The sequence below is a fragment of the Octopus sinensis genome, linkage group LG13 (assembly GCF_006345805.1).
Source record: "Octopus sinensis linkage group LG13, ASM634580v1, whole genome shotgun sequence".
Taxonomy (NCBI): domain Eukaryota; kingdom Metazoa; phylum Mollusca; class Cephalopoda; order Octopoda; family Octopodidae; genus Octopus; species Octopus sinensis.
The window spans coordinates 14,422,834-14,431,221 of record NC_043009.1 but is presented as its reverse complement, the minus strand read 5'-3'; positions in this window follow the sequence as shown (position 1 = coordinate 14,431,221).

Below are 8,388 nucleotides of genomic sequence, written 5' to 3'. Positions count from 1 at the left end.
TGTGTGTGTAAAAGATAGCTCCTTTCGGTTTCCTTAACCAAATCCACTCACAAATTTTTGGTCGGTCCTGGAATACAGTTGCCCAAGGTGCCATGCAGTGGGACTGGACCCGCAGTTATGTGCTTAGGAAGTACATTTCTTTTCACAAAGTCAAGCTTATCTTCAAGCGTGTATATATATTTAGTTATCTATGTATTGTCGTTGGCTGCCATCTATTTATGCAAAGTACCAGTCTTCAGCTTGTGAATCGTCCGAGCAAGGACAAAAATGACTCTTCCAAAGTTAAGAAATGGGAGGAACACAAATATAATGTACAATATTAAAAGGAAAGATATATTTGAAGAGCATCCATGCGCTTCACACTTGTAAGTTTACTAATAATTGTAATGTTAAAGAAAGGATTCCCAACTCAAGACAAATATCGTATCTGGTGTTCAGAAAGTGATTTTCGCTGCATCATAGCAACTAGTGCAGCGAGGAGAGCTGACTGTCTCAAGCCTCTCTCTACTTCCGGTGATTCAATATGATTCTTTGAAGGAAGCAGGCTTAAGCAAAAATGAATAAATAAATAAATACATAAATGTTAACTCTTGCACAAGTTCTTCGGATCGTGTCGTCTTCGTTCTTTATTTTCAATTCAGCAACTTAAAATACATGATGGAACCAATAGGAAATATTGAGGACATAATGTGTAGTGATATGAGCGTAAAAAACAACAATCTACTTTTGGAATTCAATTTGTTACTCAAAACGGTTGATTTGGCACATATCATGGGATCAACTCTGGTTAAGTTAGCATAGTTTAGTTTAGTTTCGTTTGGAAGTATTCTCGGTCGTGCTGTCAGACCTGTAGTTCTCGTGTGTTACTGCAGCAGACACGTATCCAAGCTATTAAACCTTAAGAGCGTGCTTAAATTGATGGGTCTCATATAATCGTACCCTGTTAATCTGCATAGTTATTACACAAAACATTAGCAGCTGAATACAACGAGAATGTTTTGAAATTGTTTTAAAGCCGAGTATCTATATAGTTATACGTTTTGTTTTCAAAAACTGAGACTCTCGAGTGTTTACACGTAGATCTACTAAAACAGCTTTCTCTGTTAAATGAAAGATTAAATGAATATATTTCAGTTATGCAAATGACTATAAGCTTGGCTAAACAAATTTATCAAAGAAATAAGGTTCGATATCCAGTGGCCAATATTGCTGAGGAACTCTTCTTGATATTCAACAATTTAATGATGGAATATTCTCCTGAAGCAAGTCTCTCCATTCGAACACCACATGGATAGAACATTTGTTACATGTTGCCGAAGACTTCGTTATCTGATGCCATCTGCAAAAGTTGAATTACCAATATTTTCAAATAAGGCCGTGACTGTAATGCGTTTGTCATTATCCAAAAAATTCCAAATTACTGGCTTCAGTAAAAAGCAACCCATTAAACTCTAACACCTGCTACAGCTTGTCTTCTTCCGTTATTACGGCCCGTACCTTGGAACTTTGTTCCTTCACAGCGTCCCACATTGTGTACATGACAAGAAACTCGCTTGCTCCTGGTTTAACTATGAGACTGACTTTGTAAGGAACTAAACTACATATTAACAGTTAGGTACTTACAAAACTGATTACTCTGTCTCATTAAGACTAAATCTAAATTTGTAACAGCACTGTATTGTTCACTCGTATTTTCTGTTCTACACAAATTTATATTGGGATAATTTGAGAAATTGTTGAAGTTTTCTTTATTTCCTTTTTGAAGCTGGAGAAATGGATTTTAGTATATACCGGTTAAATGGAGTGAGGTTTTGTATTTCTGATTATTAATAGAAATATATCAATTATGACATATTGTTAGTATTTTTCAGAGATAATAAAAGATGTCTGTATAGCTGAAATAACTGTATTTAAGATATTTAAAATAGATGTAGCATACATAATTCGACAAAAGTATTTGTTCTGGGTATCTCAATCTATGTTTTAAGAATGCAGTATTGTTGAACAGATATAACAATACAAAAATACGATATGATGTACTATTAATGGGGAAATGCGGGGGCACGTAGTAGTTATAAATACAATATCCCCTAAATGAAAATAAATAAGAAATTTTTTCGTAGTATTTAAGCATGGCTATGGTTGATAAATTGAAAGTATTTAGAAGTTTAAAGCAGGAAAGCTGTCAGATGATGTATATCTCTCCGGATTTGTGTGTGTAATGTAGAAATGCGGTATAAGAGCTATAGAGAAAACATATTTTAGCTGAAAAAATTAAGAGTGAGGAGAATGACTGGATTTAGACACAAGATTAATGTGCTGTTAAGATTACCAAATTATAATCAGATGGTATGCATTTTAGAATATGGCTTGATATTAAGAATAAGTAAGCTGCTAAGCTGTAAAAGAAAATCTTCAGATTGATTTCTAATAGTCGGAGAATATTAAAAACTTCAAATCATGGTCACGTGTTATGATGCAAGGAAACTGATTTGATATAAAAAGTATTAAAAGCGTATGTGCTACTAATGTATATAATGCTTTGTGTTGTTTATATTTTTCTGAAAATAATTGTGAGGTATGAAGACTTTAGTATTTAAGACCGAAAAAAAAAACAGGTTTATAAAAATTATAAAGTTGCTTAATTATATGTATATGGTCTCAAGATATAATTAAAAAATATCGGACAGGTGGGGAGTGTAATTAAGGTTTCATGGGAAGGAGGTATGTTTATGAGAATTATGGTTTTTAGCTTTGTTGCCTACATGTATTCTGTTATAGATCAATATTTTATCCGAAACATAAGATGGAGTAATGGAAACAGACGTGACGACTAATGGATTCAAGATGCATATATATATATATATATATAGAGAGAGAGAGAGAGAGACATACACAAACACACACACATATATATAGTTCTTTGTCAATCAAACTTTGAAGCACTGAAAGATAAACTGACACCTCCTCTGCATTATTGGGATATCTCATTAAATCATAATTATTATAGCACAACATATAGATAAAGGACAGCCACAAATGTATAGGCAGAATGTTTTGCTGTGCAATTATTTTATTTGGTGGATGATAAAAATAGAAAAAAAAATGAGAGAAAAAATATTGAAGCAATTATTTGATATGATATAAGTTGCAGGTTGACTGTGTGGTAAAAAGTTTGCTTCTCAATCACATGGTTCTGCGTTCAATCCTTTATGAATGGATTTGTCTCTGTGTTTGTGTGTGTGCGTGCGTGCGTGGTGTGTGTGTGTGTGTGTGTGTGTGTCCATTCGTGAGTGTTTTTGTATCTGTGTTCGTCCCCCACCACCGCTTGACAACTGCTGCTGGTGTATTTACGACCCTGTAACTTAACGGTTCGGCCAAACAAGCCGATAGAATAAGTACCAGGTTAAAAATATTTACTGGAGTCGATTCATTCAACTAACAATTCCTCAAGACGGTGCCCCAGCATGACCCCAATTAAATGCTTGAAACAAATAAAAGTGAAAAAGGTAAAAATGTATGAAGTTTGGAACTGAAGCGTGAAACAAAGAACCTACTCACGCGAGCACACGCGCCCAAGGACACACATACATTATATGTGAGAGAGTGAGTGTGTGTGTGAGAGGCAGAGAAAGAGAGAGGAAGAGAAATAAAGAAATGAGAGAGAGGATGGGAGGGTGAGAGAGAGACAGGGGGAGTATGAAGAATAATAACATAGAGCTGTAAATGTTTAAGTTTATCTGTCGGATTTACAAGCAAATGTGGAATAAATAGTTACACATAACAGAAAGAGATTAAGAGATATTTGGATGTTATTTGAAGTATAGATTGTGTAAAATATATTGTTGTGTAAGATGGTTATCTTTTAACATAAATCAATGATTTAAAATGTTTGCTAATACATTTTGTAGGCAAGAGTGAATGCAATCAGCCGAAAAATCGGTCTTTGGGAACACGATTTCCTAATATTAATTCATACAAATATACTAGGGTCTTTTAAATTCCTTTCCCTTATAGGACTTAACTAAGAATAGTATCTGCTAACAATTTTTATTTACCCAATTTGGGTGGAACCAAAGCTACAGAAAACAGCGTTTGTCCAATATAGCACTTCGTGGATGCGAAGCAGATTTCTTGATCATTCGATCATGTTGTACCGATATATAAATATAATCACAATTATTTCTTATTTTCTTTCCTTTGTAGTGCGTCATACACATAAACCCGGTACCTACTAGTGGTCTCAATCATGTTATTAATCCGGTCTATTTAAAAATAATACTGATTTTGAGAAAACAATTCTACATTAGCCGCTGGTGTAGTTCAGCATGTGTGTTATAACCTCAATATATATGTAGTGATACTCAATATATATATGCTTCAGAAACAAAAGCGTTTGTCGAATACACAGCCTAATGAGATATTAACTAAATGTAAATGAAAGTTCACACACGCACACACACACACACACACACACACACACACACACACACACACACACACACACACACACACACACACACACACACAAATTTACTTATATATATATATCAATGAAAACAGCATAACGCATTGACATTGGCGGAACTTAATGATATTTGATATATTTTCCTATCTCACTAGTACATATACACACAATGAAAAGCGTATAGAAAAGCAACATGGCGCATAAATGTCTCGGATACACAGGTATACATGCGTAAACACAATAACCAAGATATTTCTGAGAGATTCAAGAAGATACACTCATACAAAAACTCACATACACTCACAAATATACACACACTCATAGACGAGTATAGCTTGTTAACATGTACTGTGCATTCACTCATCGTTTTTTGATGAATTTGTAGTTGCGAGCAGATAAGACTCTTATGACTCTCCAAGTGGCATATCCAAGATACATCAGCTGGCAAACAAGGACAGGAGTCCCAACACTCAGCTGACACTTATTTTTAGATGTGACAATACGAAATGAAGTACCATGCTCACGGACACAGCGCGCTGCCCGATCCGAGAATTCAACCCACGATATAATGATTGTAAGCGGATCACCTTAACCACTAGGTCCTTAGTCACTTGGCATATATTTATGCACAAACAACCATATAAGTAATAACGTTCTAACATGTGTACACATTTATACATACACAAATATAAATACACAATCGTATGCTAAAAACACATATAGGTGCACACTAACAGATACACGGAAACACACACAGACACACAGATACGCGCACACACACATTTGGATACAGAAAATACTTAAAATATAGACATAAAATCACTCATATTCCAAGACATACAATACTATCTATATTACTGAATCCAGTCATTGGATTCTATTGTTGGACCATTAGATAAAGAAAGAGATATACCTGAGTGCCAGTAGCATAGGTGACAGGGAGACGAAGGGCCGATCCGTCTCAGTCAACGTTTCTAAGAAGGTAGCACTTACGGATCTGTTCTATGAGCTTGTATAGGCTGGGTTGGCCGTAATGGGTGCGGGTAAAACACAAGATCTGCCCCTGGTGGCACACACTATAGATGTCCCACTGCTGAGAATAAAGTACTGAGTTTAATAGAGTCAATAAAATATTCAGATGGTGCTCAAGCATGGCTGTAATTTCAATACCAGCAACCACTAAAAAAATAATCGAATAGCAAAATACAGACATAATAGATAGGCGAAAGCATGACTGCGGTATTAAGAACCATTTTGCAAGCTCATGGTTTCTGATTCAGTCACACTGTGCGGTTCTTTGGGCAACTTTATTCTGTTACAGCTGCGGGCCGACAAATGCCCCCGCACACACCACGTTTGTCTAAACAATATGTATGTGTATCGATACGCATGTTTATCTGCATACATGGAAATGTGTATATGTGTGTGTGTGCGCGTATGTGTGCGTATGAATGTGTGTGTGCGTGTATGTGTATTTCTGTTTGTCCCTCCCGCTTGATAACCAGCGTCGGATTGTTTACGTATCAGTAATTTAATGGCAAAAGATACCCGAAAGACAAGTGGAGGCACATGACCTAGTGGTTAGAGCAGCGGACTCGCGGTCGAGGGATCGCGGGTTCGAACCTCAGACCGGGTTGATGTGTGTGTTTATGAGCGAAACACCTAAGCACCACACGGCTCCGGCAGAAGGTAATGGCGAACTTCTGCTGACTCTTTCGCCACAACTTTCTCTCATTCTTTCCTCCTGCATCTTGCAGCTCACCTGCGACGGACCGGCGTCACGTCCATGTGGGGAACCTATACGCCAAGGAAACCGGGAAAGCGGCCCTTATGAATACATACAGAAAGACAAGTACCAAACTTTAAAAAAGTCAAGTACTGCGAGGCGTTTTTCAGACTAAACTTTTCAAGGCAGTGCCCCAGCATAGCCGCAATGCTATAACTGAAACAAGTAAGAGAAAGCAAAAATAAAAGATGAAATACAAAAAGCACAGAGGCATGCCGCAACAGGACCTCTAGGGGGTTATTCAACTTGCAAGAGAAATCAACCGGGGTGCGACGGTCTTTAAATAAAACGGGCCATAGTTACTAATGCAGGATAAAATGCGATATAACTGACTTAAAATAATGGTTTAAGATTTTGCCGCAAGGGCAGCAATTTTGTGGGAGGAGATGTGTCTATGACATCAACCCCAGCGTTCAACTGGTACCTATTTTATCGACCCCAAAAGAATGAAAGGTATATTCGACCTCGACGGAATTTGAACTTGGAATTTAGCAACGGCCGAAATACCTATTCCTTTACTACCCACAAGGGGCTAAACACAGAGAGGGCAAACAAGGACAGACAAACAGATTAAGTCGATTACATCGACTCCAGTGCGTAACCGGTAATTATTTAATCGACCCCGAAATGATGAAAGGCAAAGTCGACCTCGGTGGAATTTGAAGTCAGAACATAGCGGCAGACGAAATACCGCTAAGCATAACGTCCAGCGCGCTAGCGATTCTGCCAGCTCACTGACGATGCTATTATCTGGAGGTTTGCTGAATCAGCGACACACAAGGGTTAAGAAAGCATAAACTATCGCAGAGAATATCGAAGAAATGCAATACATTTACAAGTCCAGATACATTGTGGCGCACACACAGACAAAGCCACAAACAACCGATTCGCCCGATAGCGCTGATAAGTACTAAAGTAATGATCGTGTACATGTGAGTGTATGCGTGTGAGTGTGTGTGTGATATTTGTGTCTCTAGCATACATGCATTTGTAGATATGTGAGACGATATACATTTGTATATATATTATATATATATATGATAGATAGATAGATAGATAAATATATATCCATATATATTATATGTATATATATATATATATATATATATATATATATATATATATATATATATATAATATATATATAAATATATATGAGTGTATATATATATATATGTGTGTGTGTAAGAGAGGGGGACGAGAGATGGATATGCTGAGTGAAGTGCAATTGTGCGCGACTTTTTTTTTCTGTGCATGTGCATGTGTGTGTGTGTGTGCAGCCGCGTCTGTGAGTGTATGTGTGCGTGTGTGCGTATGTGTTTGTGTATGTGTGTTTATGTGTATGCGTAAAAGATGGAGTGGGGGGGGGAATCAACCAGAGAATGGAAGACTGAATGGAGAGGAAGAGAAATTAAGATAGTGACCGACAGTCAGAATCACACACGTCATACATATGAATAGATGTGTGTGTGTTGTGTGTGTGTGTTGTGTGTGTGTAAACACACATACATACACACAAACACACACACATAATACGTATATTCTTTTATTCTTATACTGGTTTCAGCACTGCCTTTAATCGAACAAATTGACCCCAGGATTTATTCTTTGTAAGCCTAGTTTATATATATATGGCGGTGCCCCAGCATGGCCACAGCTCGTGAGCTGAAACTAGATAAACAAAAAGATAAAGAAAATAAAAGATATATATATATATATATATATATATATATATATATTATATATTTTATATGTGGTGGTGTGTTGTGTGTGTATGCATAATGTGTATATATACATGTATGTATGTATATATGTGTGTATGCATGTATGTATGCATGTATATAGAAATTCTTTCTGATCTTATACTCGTTGCAGTCTTTCAATCGCAGCCCAGCTGGGGCACCGTCTTGAAGTGTTTAATCGAATAAATGAACCCAAATTCCCAAATTCATTAAGTTTTTTTCAGCTGGTACTTGTTCTTCTCTGCTCTGCCCAATGGCTAAACTACGAGGACGTAAATAGACCAAAACCAGTACGTAAGCGGGGGGAGGGCGAACACGAGGACCCACGTACACACACGCAAAGATACAGACATTCACACGTATACACGCACACACACACAGACACACACATA